The sequence below is a fragment of the Apium graveolens genome, unplaced genomic scaffold, assembly GCF_009905375.1.
Source record: "Apium graveolens cultivar Ventura unplaced genomic scaffold, ASM990537v1 ctg3792, whole genome shotgun sequence".
Lineage (NCBI taxonomy): Eukaryota > Viridiplantae > Streptophyta > Magnoliopsida > Apiales > Apiaceae > Apium > Apium graveolens.
This window is the reverse complement of record NW_027418265.1, coordinates 87,824-102,275: the sequence shown is the minus strand read 5'-3', so window position 1 is coordinate 102,275 and position 14,452 is coordinate 87,824.

Sequence of the window (14,452 nt, the reverse complement as noted above, 5' to 3'; positions counted from 1 at the left end):
AACATGGCTCAAACTTAGGGTCATCATTTGATGCTAGAAGGAGCTCTTAAATTTGATACTCCAACATGATCATTGAAGAAACAGATCCAGATAAATGTGGGAACACGACAGAGATCCAAACTATTCAAAAATCAGAACATGTTGCTCCTACAGAAAATGATAAAATATCGTCGACCCTTAAACCAAGACGGTTGTTTCCGGTGGAGGAAAACCCCCCACCTGAAGGATCTCAGGCGCAGAGACAACCAATCAAACGCAAGAGGAAAATGATTAAGGATACTCGCTCTCGTATTTTAACAGAAAAGAGGAAGCAGGTGCTCTCCAGTGATGCTAGGTTGCATTTACAAAAGTTGCAGTAGAAGAAACTCTTACGAGAACAAGAGTAGAAGGCTCAGATGAAGAGCTCAAGGTGTAAGAAGCTGAAACTCAAAGACTAGAGGCAAAATTGGAAAAAATAAGAGAGATTCAACGTTTACAGCAAGAGTTGAAACAAACGTTGATTAAGGAAGGTGGTGATGAGGAACTTGATTATGTAAAGCTTTCGGAGGATGATGATGATTACTATTATGATGAAGATGGGGTTTCTACTGAGTCTATATATTCAAGACCCCGACATCCTAAGACAATATCTTCAGGGGGAACTTTGCAAGGGTCGATGTCAATAGACTCAATCTTACTGGAGGAGTTCTTAAAAATACAGGAAGATATGGACCAGTTGCGAGATCTAGTTCGCACTCAATCGAGGTTCGAAGCCCCGGTGGAAAGCCCTCTCTCTCGAAGCATTAAGAAAGCAAAAATAGACATGACTTTAAAAACTCTGGCACTTGATCAATTTGATGGATCCTCTGACCCATCGGGTTTCCATAACACATTTGACAGTCGAATGGTGTTTTACGAACACTCAAAAGTCTCCCGTTGCAAATTCTTCTCTACATGCTTATAAGGAACAACCCTACGTTGGTACAACAATCTCCCATCTAGGTCAATCGACTCTTGGACTATGTTGAAGATTAAATTTCAAACAAGATTTTCAAGCAACTACAAAGGGGGAAAAATTACGGAATCTTTGATTACGATGAGACAACGGCTTAGCGAATCTCTGAAAAGCTATTTAGGTCGCTTTTGTCAAGCTATATCTGAGATAACAGACCTAGAGGAGCCTTTGGCGGTGAATTATTTAGCAGCAGGCATTGATGGAAACCGACATGGCATTTTACTAGAAGAACTCATAGAAAAACATCCTCAACACCTTCATGCAACATTCCAAATTGTTGAACACCGTATGACACTCGAAGAGGCAGTGGGTAGTATAAGATCTTTGAGATGCTCTAGTTACAAATATGACAGGTCAAAAGCTCACAATCCCCGGACTCCGAGATCGCGAGGATATAATTCCAAATACCCTCGACGTTCAGCAGCAAGAAGAGATAATAGGATGGAAGAACATCGAACCGCGAGGGGTCATGAATATCAATGACGGTCTTTCTCAGACCAAAAATGGCAGGCCCGGGACAGAAAAGATAAATAGTTTACCAAACTCACAGTTTGCGACTATCATGAAGATACTGGACACACTATAGAACAGTGCTACCAATTAAGCAATCACATTGAATCCAAAATCAGAATAGGCCATTTCATCCATTATATCTAAGGACAAGGCCAAACTCATCAGAGACAAGATGACAGAATAGTCGACGTAATTTTCGGGGGTTACGCCGCTGGAGGCATGTCAAACAACTCTCGTAAGTTGTACGCTCGAGAAGTGTATAATGTTAATCCTCAGTGTCCCAAAAGATACAAGCCTTCTCCATCTCTCGTCATATCCTTCTGGATTAGAGCAATGCCCCAAATATCATACGAGGCCATCAAGATGCGCTGGTTATCACCGCCAAAATCAGCACTAACATAGTAAAAAAGATCCTTGTCGATAACGGTAGTTCTGTCGACATCCTTTATCATCATGCTTTAGCGTGAATGGATACAGGAGATAGAAAGCTAGAAAATACCCATTCACCTCTTTATGGCTTCACAGGTAATGAGGTGAAAGTGGTCGGGATAATTAACTTGCCGGTGCGTTTCGGCACGATGCCTTGCCAAGTATGGAAGATAGCTAAGTTCCACGTAATAAGTGCAACCTCAAGTCACAATGCCATACTAGGGAGAACGACAATCTCGGCATTAGAAGCCATTATGTCGATCCCTCACTTAAAAATGAAATTCCCGACTGAGTTTGGAGTGGGAGAGATGTGTGGCGACCCAGCCGTGTCAAGACAATGCTACTTCACTACTGTTGTGCATAAGAAGCAAGATAATGACACTCAATCTATTAATGAAGTCGTTTAGATAGATGCCGGTAGAATTTTCGACATTCCAAGGGATCCCTCGTTCTCACCTGTCAGTGAAACGATCGAGATTGCGATTGATGAAAATTCCCCCAGCAAATCGGTTAAAATTGGAAAAGATTTAAATCCTCAAATAAAAGATGAATTAACGAGGTTGCTTCGGGAGTTCTCGGACATATTTGCATGGTCACCATCTGACATGTCTAGAATTCCAACTGACGTTGCAAGACACTCTCTGCATGTCAACCGTCAAAAGAATCCTGTCAGACAAAAGAGGCGGACTTTCTCAGATGAAAAGCGTCGAGCTATCGACGAAGAGCTTGATCGACTTTTAGAGGCTCGATTTATCGAACCAGTGAAATTTCCTACATGAATTGCTAATGCTATCCTGGTTAAGAAAAGTAATGGAAAATGGAGAATGTGTGTTGATTACTCTGACCTCAACAGAGCATGCCCTAAGGATTATTATCCTTTGCCAAATATAGATCAACTTATCAACGCAATGGCGGGTCATGAAATGCTATCTTTCATGGACGCTTTCTCAGGCTATAATCAAATCAGGATGGATGATCAAGATTGGGAACAAACGGCGTTTATCACACATCGAGGTATCTTCGCATATCGAAACATGCGTTTTGGGTTGATCAATGCCGGTGCGATATTTCAGCGTATGATGGATGAAATATTTAAAAATCAGTTGGGTCGAAACCTCGAGGTGTATGTCGATGATATGATAACAAAGTCAAAATTTTCAAGCGGTCATACCCTAGACCTTCGAGAAACCTTTGAGAATGTTCATCGTAATAATGTGATTAAATCCGTTAAAATGTTCTTTTGATCTAAAATCTGGAAAATTGTTGGGATTTCTTTTCTCCCAATGAGGGATTGAGGCTGACCCCTCCCAAATAATAGCTATATTTGAAATGAAGGACCCTTCTACCATAAAAGAGGTTCAACGCCTCACTAGATGGATAGCGGCCCTTCGTCGTTTCATACCACAAGCCTCTAAAAAATGCTGTCCTTTTTTTCAAGGTTGTGAACCTCTTTTATCCCCACTAGATGTTATTTACCCTTCTTTGGTTTGGGAATTTTATTCTAATTTCTCAATGATGAAGGAGGATATGGTTTATTCTGAGGTTCAAGGTTTTCCGATTGTGTTCAATGCTAATCTGTTGTCTCGAGTTTGTGGTATCTCGTGCTCTGGTGTCTGTCCGTATACCACGCATGCAGCATTCATGGAGTTTCCAGGATTACAGTATGAAGAACAACTGAAAGTGATTCTTGGTGAGAACTTTATCGGTACATCTCTTAAGCCCATGGTACATGATCTTACTCCACTTGCTTTATTGCTTTTTAAATTGTTTCATACAAATCTTTTGCCTCGTAAGAGCGGTCGTGACCGTATCACTTATCAAGATGTTGTTTTAATTTCCGTTTTCATGACTAAAACTCCTTGTGATATTGCTTCGTTGATTATCAAATACATGAGTCATTGTGCGTCTCATGAGTCTATGAACTTGTCCTTTCCTGCTTTGTTGACAAAGATCTTTAGACATTTTTCTATTATTTCTGATGATGATAGCACTGAGCCAGTGTCTACTATGTTTGATCTGTCTGTCCTGTCTGCTAATAATATTGAGATTATTGAGTCTGGTGTTCTTATTTTTGGTGAGGGTCATAAGTCGTTTGGTTCGTTTTCAGAGTCTCCTCACTATATGTCTGATCCTGATCAAGAGGACTCTGTTTTATTGAAATCGTTGTTGTCAAAAGTTTCTGAAAACAACCATCTTTTGGAGTCTCTTAAAACTCAGTTTGCTTCTATCGAGTCCTTGGCATCCCTGACTTCACAAGTCAGTATGATGCGTGCCTCCTATGAGATGTTTAATAAATCTGTTACTGCTTCTCTTGAATCAATAAATGCTAAGTTGGAGATTTTACATGTCCATGATAAGAAGGTGAGTAGGGCTATAGATTTTGAATTTGGTGTGCTTCATGAGGGGATGGTTACCACTGCCAAGGCGTGGGAGGAAGAATTTGTCAAGCTCTTCTATAAACTTGGTACAGAAACCAAGTACATATCTCAGCAGGTCTCTACCCGTAGCATGCCATGGCACCAGAAAAAGGACTGACTTGGTGATATGACTCTGGCCGAGATTACTTCCCCTTTGCCCCTGCCTGCAGTTCCTCCACCTGAAGCTTTTGGAATGACTCGTGCTGAATATCGTTCGTATATTCTAGAATGGCTTCGCAAGAGGGATGGGAAAGCTCCAGATGAAGGCAAGTTAGACAAACTGTTCTCCGAGTATGGTGCTTCTCCAGTTTACCATAACAAGGGAAAGCGAAAGACTCGAGAATCTGCTCCTGTCGATGTTGATGATTCTGACTAGTTTCTTTACGCGCCTTTTATGATGTTGAGGGGGAGAATTTTTAATGTGTTTGTTTGTTTAATTTAAGACGATTGCTTCTTGGTTTATTTATCTGGATGATTGGATGATTTTGGTTGGATAGCACTGGTTTATGTGCTGGATTAAATATTTAAGGTTTTATAACTTTAAGTACTGTTGAGTGCTTGGTTTTTAATCTTGGTTTTTAATCTTATTTGCTGTCCCAATTGTTTACCTGTCTCATTTGATAAGTCTTATGTTTCATTTGCATATTCTCATGATTATCAACTGATTGTTGCATATATACACTGTTACTATCTAACATATTGCAACAGGAGATTAAAGTGTTTTTGATAGGGGGAGCATAACACTTCTTTACCCTTGGCATCATCATAAAAGGGGGAGAATGTTAATCCGTGATTTCTGATGATGCATTGAAGAAGTCTACAGCAAATCAGATTGTTAGTTAGTTAGATAAGTATTAGAGTTTTGTTTAATGTTAACTTAGTTAACTGGATAACCTTTGACTTATCTTTTCAAAACAAACTCTTTCTTAGATAAACCTAACATATTTCAAATTCCTTATCTCTCTCAGGTTTATCTCTTTCAAGAAACATACTAACGGATTACTTGTTTTATACATTCAAATATTTCAAACCTAATCTTATCTTTTATTATCTTTAAAAGAGTTTGAAATACATTATATCCGTTACATGTTTTCTATTTAAACCGACTTGATGTTTTTCAGAAACATACAACTCTCTGCACTTTCCATCTTATATCTTTCTGAGAAAAACATCCTCTTAATTACATTCATTGATTATCCAGTTAATTAAGAGTTTATAGTCGAGTTGTAATCTTTCACATTATTATCTTTGTATTTGAAAGAAAGGTGTATTGTATCACTTGTCCCGGGTTGTGGGAATATTGATTACAAGATCAAGGCCAAGTAGCTGTGTGCTAGGTAGCTGTGTGCTAGGGAAAGGGTTCTTTCATTCAGGGCCAAGATTGTAATCAAGAAAAGTTTGTAAGTACTTTATTTAAGTGGATATAATACATTCTCTATGCTAGTTGGCATGGGGACTTGGATGTAGGCCATAGACTAGGTATAGGGGCCGAACCAAGTGAAAAGATTTGGTGTTCTTGCATTAACATATTTCCAGCATTGCATGTTTATATTTCTGCAACTTACATTCTACTGAATATATAGTATCTGTCTCATTCAGTTACAGCCTGTCTCATTTGCTAAGATAAAAGAGACTGTCTCATTTGTGAACAGTTGCACTTTAACTAATTCTGTTGAGCCTACGAATTTAAAAAAGCAGTTGCAAACACTTGTATCCATAATTATTTTTGTTGTTTCTGTACATTTTTAGCTGTTCAATTTAGCATACTAAATCAGCAGTACCTAAATTTCTCCTATTAAATCAGCATACTAACTAAATCAGCATTCTCCTTGCTGAAGTGAATTCTTATAAAACAATCCACATTTCCACGTTTCAGATCCACTACATAGAGTGTATGTAGGAAGTAAAGTTTGTCAACCACTTTAAAATTTAAAGGCCATGGCAGCCAAGGATCTTCAAGATTAACTTTGACATCGTTTCCATCTCCAATCCTCCACGGATAATCCCTAATAATACTTCTCCTGTCCCACTGAATTCTTTACATACTTTTTCGTCATGCTAAGCATTTTAAGGCTACTATAAAATATAGTTCTATATTTTATTTTTAGAATTTTCTTTTTCTGTATAAAAGTTTAAACATTATATTTTTATTTAAAAGAAAAAATATTTAAAATTATTTAGAAAATCATGTTATACGGGAATCTAAAAATACATACCGATTTCTCGTTTTCCCAATATAAACAACCCACGGGAAATGGGAAATGAGGGAGTAATTTCTCTTCCCCATCGAATGCTTCTCTAACTAAGAGAAGATTTGGAAACTTTTTTAGCTTCAGTATACACTACATCAATATTAAAATAAATTATGAATTCATGTTGTACTTGGGGACATTTTTTTCTTGCGTAAAAAAAGGCTTCATAATTTTTTTGTCCTTGGCATAATTAAATTAAAATGACATGAAAGACATTATACGCGATAAATGGTTGTAATATCATTAGAAGAATATATATGAATGAAATGAAATGACAGCGATGACATTCTCAAACAAATTAAAAATTTTCTCAACACATTTGACATTAAACTATTCAATATTGGTGAATGAAATCAAACTACAATAGTTGACTAAAGTAGAGAGATCTATACAAAATTGTGGCGAGTGGAACAGGATATCACCGAGAAGCTACAAAAACTCAAGGTACATTTGCTATCCGTTAAGCAACCAGTCGCTCTAAAATTTCAATGTATTAGAAGAAGACCCTTTCTAGCATCTTATATTAATTATTTTCTTAATTTTGGTTTAGTAGTTGAAGTAGTATGCACAAAGTTTGTCATGCATCATGCGTGATTGTCTTTCAAGACTCAGCTAATTGTATGATTATATACAAACAAATTACTAGATGAATGTTAAAATTTACAAGTACAGATTGGTTGGAGCCCGGAGGTGATGAATATTGAAAAAAAATTATTCTTTCATACTTACTCTTTAAATTTAAATTTCAAATTCGTCCAACTGCAATTGAATTTGTAACTAAAAGCATAACCAACATTTAGATTGAATGCTTCGGAGATGGTATGATGAATGCTGAAATACAGACAGGCTTGTCTAATTGTGAATATAAAGACGAAAAACCTGTCAGAATGTATTATCAAGCAATAGAAAAGAAGAGTAATAATTTCAAGATTCCGGAAAGTCCAGAGGCATTTAGAAAACTGTGGCAGGAGGAACTGGTGATCATCCAGAAGCTACATATGCTGAAGGTACAAGCCTACTTTTGAACAAAATTGTAACCAGTCTCTCTAAAACCTTAAGGTGGTAGAGGAAGGCCCCAACATGATCTTATACTCTTTAACGACTCTCATAGTATAGATTTTGTTTGATTGGATATATCTTTTTCTGCATTCCTGACAGCTAAATCTAGTCAAGCTAGACCATAAAAAGAAATGCTTCTCCACATATACTGAAGCAGCATATACACGGTTCAACACAAGACAAAAGATTGAGTGGAAAGTGAAGGAAATCGAGGAATTAAAACAATCTCTCTATGAACTATACGTTTCCAAACGAGCACGCCAGAGAAAAGATAGTGATTTGATGCATGAACAAGTAATCTCTGTCATTACTTCATTGCAATTTGAATTTAAGTTCAATATCTAAAACGCTATTCGTCTTCATGTTATGTAAAATTAGGTTGTGAAGTTGCACAAAGGAAGACAACATGGATGTAAGAACTTGGTAAAGGAAAGACAGCTTCATAAGAAAATCAACCAAGCCAGGGAAGAAGTAAAAAAGATCAGTGGCAATAGTCCTTGAGAACCAGTGACTCGAATCTGTACCTTGGGAGGGCATATTCTCGACACAAAAGAAGCTATAACGGATTATATAAAGGTTGTTACATCATAACATAAATGGAAGCCATAATATTCTTGGTATATTACTAATTACTACTATTTCAAATCACCACTACAAATTCTAGGTTGCAACCAAGGAAGTTAAAGAATTGAGGATGAAACAAATCACATACAGGGCTTATGATGGTCGTGCAGCACTTGAGAAAGCGGTTACAGAAAAGGAGATCAGAATTTTTAGAGAGAAAGCTGGAGAATATCAAGCAAAAAAAGGTCCAAGTTTCGAAACAACAGCTTATATGTGGCAGAGCTGCAAACGGGTTAAAGTGATCTATAGCCAGCACTAGAAACTACCGGAAGGAGATAAATGTGGAGGGTTGTAGCCATTTGTTGCATTCTTCTTATTTTCTTACTTGTGAAGCTACTAGTACTTTCTTTCCAGGCTCAAGGCTCATCAATAGACGGAGAATCTAATTAAAAAAAAGTTAAATGAAATAAATAAATACTCCCTTCGTCCCTCTCAAATGTTTACATTTGGGTTGAGCGCGGAGTTTAAGAAAAATGATAAAGTAGTGGAGAAAAGTTGAAAAAATGAGTAAAGTAGTGGGACCGATTAATATTATTTATAAAGTGGATAAGTGGAGGGAAGTAGTGGATGTAGTTATTTTTAAAATTATAAAAACTTTACTATTTTTCGAAAATTTTGAAATGTAAACAATTGGAAGGGACATCCAAAAAAGGAAAGTGTAAACAAATGGGAGGGACAGAGGGAGTATTTATATATGTTGGTTTTGCGGGGTCTATTAATTAAATCCATGAAAATAGATTATTCAGATTCAGATTAGTTTATAAATTAGTCTACTTTTCAGATTTGGACTAGAATTTTGATTTAGGCCTAATTTCTTTTCTTATAAATACTCATATAATTGTAAAATCATAATACAACAAATTGTGAGAGATCAATACAAAATTAGTGCAGCTTGTGGAGTAGGAATTTCCGAACCACGTAAATTTTTGTCTTGTGTGATTGTCGTTTATTTTCTCGTTCTTATTCATTCGCTTTGGATTTTGCTTTCGTTGTTGAATACTCAACAACTGGTATAAGAGCCTAGGTTTTCAGGCGAGTGGGAGCGATGACAGAAGACGAGAAGGTAAAGATTGACAAATTTGATGGCAAAGATTATGGGTTTTGGAAGATGCAAATTTAGGATTGTATCAGAAAAAACTACACGAACCGCTGCAAGAGAAGAAACCAACTTCAATGAAGGATGAAGACTGGAAGCTTTTGGACATGCAGGCTCTGGGGTTGTCAGGCTGACTTTGGCGAAGAACGTTGCTTACAATATCGTCAAGAAAATGACAACTTATGGTTTGATCAAGGTTTTTTCCAACATGTATGAGAAGCCGTCTGCTTCAAATAAGGTGTATTTGATTCGCTTGTTAGTTGCCACTAGATTGAATGAAGGCGATTGTGTTGCTGATCGTGTGAATGAATTTAATTCTATCCTAGCAAGAATGACATCGATGGATATTAAATTCGATGTTGAAGTACAGGCCTTGCTGTTGGCATCCTCATTATCAGACAGTTGGTCGGGATTTGTCACTACTATAAATAATTTATCTGGGAGCGGTAAGATAACTTTTGATGGAGTTCGAGATTCAATTATTGGAAAATATATTCGTAGGAGAAACTCAGGAGAGTCGTTAGGTTCCTTATTGAGTGCTGAGAGTAGAGGCAGAAAGTTCAAAAAGGGGCAGAATAAGTGGCGTAGCAGATCGAAGTCACAGAAGAGAGGACAATCCAAAGATCGCAAGGATATTGTTCGTTGAAATTGTCAGAAGAAGGGCCACTTCAGGAATCAGTGCACGGCTCCCGTGGCCCCTAAAGGAAAAAGTAAAAAGGATAATTCAGCTAACGTAGTTGAAGAAGTGGTGGATGACGATACTTTGATTTGTTGTGTTGATTGTTCGGTTGAATCATGGGTTATGGATTCTGGTGCATCATTCCATGCTACCTTTGCAAGGATTTAACGTTAAATTTCAGAGTTGAAAATTTTGGTAAAGTTCGTCTTGCTGATGATGAGACTTTGGATATTGCGGGCATGGGAGATATTAATCTCAGGACCTCTTTGGGAACTAGATGGATGTTGAAAGATGTAAGGTACATTCATGGACTGAAGAAGATGTTGTTATTTGTGGGTTAGTTAGATAACGAAGGGTATCGAGTTACTTTCGGAAACGAACAGTGGGAGGTTATAAAGGGGAATCTAGTTATTGCTCGTGGAGAGAAAACGGGGACTTTATACATTGTTGAACAATTTAGCTATGAAGCAAATGCAGTTGCTGATGAGATTGAGTCTTCAACTTTGTGGCATCAAAGGCTTGGTCATATGAGTGAAAAATGTATGAAGTTGTTAACTTCGAAGGGGAAGATTCCAGAGTTGAAGAATGTGGAAGTTGGATTCTGTGAGCCATGTGTTCTTGGAAAGCAGAAACATGTTACTTTTGCAAAATCAGGGAGGACCCCCAAGGCTAAGAAGTTAGAGTTAGTTCATACAGATGTATATGGTCCAACAATTATGTCATTGGGCGGATCTCGATACTATGTCATTTTCATTGATGATTCCACTAGAAAGGTATGAGTTTATTTTTTGAAGAATAAATCAGAAGCGTTTTCTACTTTCAAGAAATGGAAGACTGAAGTTGAAAATCAGACCGGTTTGAAGGTGAAGAGTTTGATGTCAGATAATGGTGGTGAATACAGTAGTGATGCGTTTAAAAGTTATTGCGCGAAATTTGGGATTAGAATGATTACAACTATTGCATAGACACCACATCAGAATGGTGTTGCAGAGCCATGAATAGAACCTTGAATGAGAGTGCCAAGAGTATGAGATTACATGCAGGGTTGCCAAAGATGTTTTGGGCAGATGCAGTTAGCACAAAAACGTATCTCATAAATAGAGGACCTTCAAGTCCTTTGGGGTTCAAGATTCCTAAAGAAGAGTGGCAGGAAAAAGAGGTAAATCTTTCACACTTGCGAATTTTTGGTTGTGTTTCTTATGTGCGTGTTAAATATTCCGACATGGACAAGCTTGATCCGAAAGCAAAGAAGTGTATCTTCATTGGTTATCCAGATGATATGGGTTACCGTTTCTAGGATGAACTGACTAAGAAGGTCATTAGAAGTAGAGATGTTACTTATATTGAGAATACAATGTATAAGGATAAGCTTGTAGTCGATTCCGAGTTTACAAAGGAACAATCTGAGAAAGAGGAAGCACTGCTTGAAGATATTACAGAAACAGATCTTGCAGGAAATAATGGGAGTTCAGAGAATATTGATGACAGGGTTCCAGTAACTCCATATGCTGTGGTAAGTAAATCTAGCAAAAGTGTGAGGCCACCACAAAGATATTCTCCTTCAGCATATTATATGTTATTGACCGAGGACGGGAGCCTCAGTGTTATTCAGAGGCAGTACAAGTGGATGATTCAGTTCAGTAGAAACCAGCCTTGGATGAGGAGATGAGTTCTCTTGAGAAGAATGAGACTTGATCTTTAACAGAGTTACCAGCAGGAAAGAAGGCTTTACAGAATAAGTGGGTGTTCAGGATCAAAGAATAACATGATGGCAGTAAGAGATACAAGGCAAGGTTAGTAGTCAAAGGTTATCAACAAAAAAAGGGTATTGACTATACCGATATATTTTCTCCCGTTGTTAAGATGTTTACAGTTAGAATTGTGCTAAGTATTATGGCTGCATAGGAGTTACATCTAGAGCAACTAGATGTTAAGACTGCATTCTTACATGGTAATTTTGAGGAAGATATCTACATGGTTCAGCTAGAGGGATTTCAGGTAGCTGGGAAAGAAAACCTTATCTACAAGCTTATAAAAAGCTTGTATGGTTTAAAGCAAGCACCAAGACAATGATACTTGAAGTTTGACAGCTTTATGATGAAGAATGGATACAGCTATGGATCATTGTTGTTACTTTAAACAGTTTAATTTATCTTATATCATATTATTGTTTTATGTTGATGACATGTTGATAGCATGATCAAACATGAAGGAAATCAACACGTTAAAGAGACAGATGTCTGAGGAGTTTGAGATAAATGATATGGGTGCAGCAAAATAGATACTTGGTATGAGTATTATAAGGGATAGAGCTGAAGGTACTTTAAAATTATCTCAAGAAAAGTATGTTGAGAAACTATTGCAGAAATTCAGTGTCCAGGATGCGAAGACCAGAAGTACACCATTGGCGAGTCACTTTAATCTCACAAAGAAGCAATCACCTAAAACGGATGAAGGCAAGAAAGATATGGCTAAAGTTCCTTATGCATCTGCAATTGGCAGTTTAATGTATGCTATGACGTGTACAAGGCTAAACATTGCTCATTCAGTGGGATTTGTTAGCTGATTTATGTCTAATCCAGGAAGAGAGCATTGGGAAGCAGTCAAGTGGTTGTTACGCTACTTGAAAGGCACATCCAAGGTTGTACTATGTTTCAGTAATAAAGATGTTATCTTGGAAGGGTTCTCTGATGCAGATTTGGGTGGATGTTTGGATACAAGAAAAAGTACAAGGGGTTATATGTTCATTTTGGGTTACACCGCAGTTAGTTGGATGTCTCGACTTCAAAAGAGTGTTGCTCTTTCAACCACATAAGCAGAATATATGGCTATCTCTGAAGCTAGCAAGGAGATGATTTGGTTGAAGAATTTTCTTGAGGAGTTGGGCAAGAAACAGGCGGACAGTGCTTTGTATAGCGATAGTCAGAGTGCTATTCATCTTGCGAAGAATCCTGCGTTTCATGCTAGGACGAGGCATATTCAACTGAAATATCACTTTACAAGAGAGTTGATAAGCAATGATACATTTTTCTTGATGAAAATTCTTTGTTCAAAGAATCCTGCAGATATGTTGACTAAGGTGGTTATGAATGAAAAGTTGAAGATTTGCGTAACTTTAACTGACCTTCAGAATTGATTGATGAGAAGGCGCTGCACTAGTTAGAGTTATTGATTGAATAATTAATTTTACTAGACTTACAAGAGTGAAGTGAAGATTGGCCAGACTCCAAGTGGGAGATTGTTGGGTTTGTGGAGACTATTAATTAAACTCATGAAAATAAACTATTCAGATTAGTTTATGGATTAGTCTACTTTTCAGATTTGGACTATAATTTTGATTTAGACCTAATTTCTTCTCTTATAAATACTCATGTTATTGTAAAATCATAACACAACAAATTGTGAGAGATCAATACAGAATTAGTGCGGCTTGTGAACTATGAATTTGTGAACCACGTAAATCTTTGTCTTGTGTTATTGTCGTTTATTTTCTTGTTCTTGTTTATTCGCTTTGAATTTTGCTTTCGTTGTTGGATACTCAACAATATAATGTGTCTGCAGCCAATCTAATACTATTGCAATTAAGTAAGGTGAGTCAATATCAAATGTTACCGTTTGTATGTTGTATTATTGTGTTCCATCAAAGTGTGTTTAGATTTTAAAATATAAAAAATTTGACAAATATACCAACTTTTGGATATTTATTTGCAACTTTACTACCTTACTTAAAATCTTGCAAATTTACTATCTTTTTAAACACACAAACAATTAAATTGCAAAAATATCATTTTCATCTTCCCATTCCATTTTTTTTAACTTCTCTCCCTCTCACCGCCTCTCTGTCCTTCCCCCTATCTTTCTCGTTCTCCCTCGATCTATAACTATTTTCAAACATTTATAAATAGAGAGAGTATTTTAAATATATTTATACTAACTTATTATAACTTTGATTAAATTTTAGAGATACTTTAAAAAGATAAACAATTTAGAATTTATTTATGAAGGGAAAAAAATCAAATTAATAAAAAAGTTCAATTTTTTTAGTTACATTATTTTAAACCTCTAATCTAATATTCAAAAAATATGTGAAAATATAAAAGAAAGGCTATATAATTTACATATCAATATTATATAATATTTGATTTGTAAATGATTACAAATTTATTTAACAATATTTTCAAAACTATAATTTTGAATAAAATAAAAATGAAACAAGTTAAAGAAAATTATTAATATATATGTAGGAGCAAAAATAACCAAACCTTTTATGTACACATTAAGATTTAAAAAATTAAGATTTAAAAAATTTTACTTTGGTGGGGTGGCTTATTTTTTTGATTTTTTCCCTTTCATAAAGTATAAAATCTAAACAAAACATTCTCCAACAAA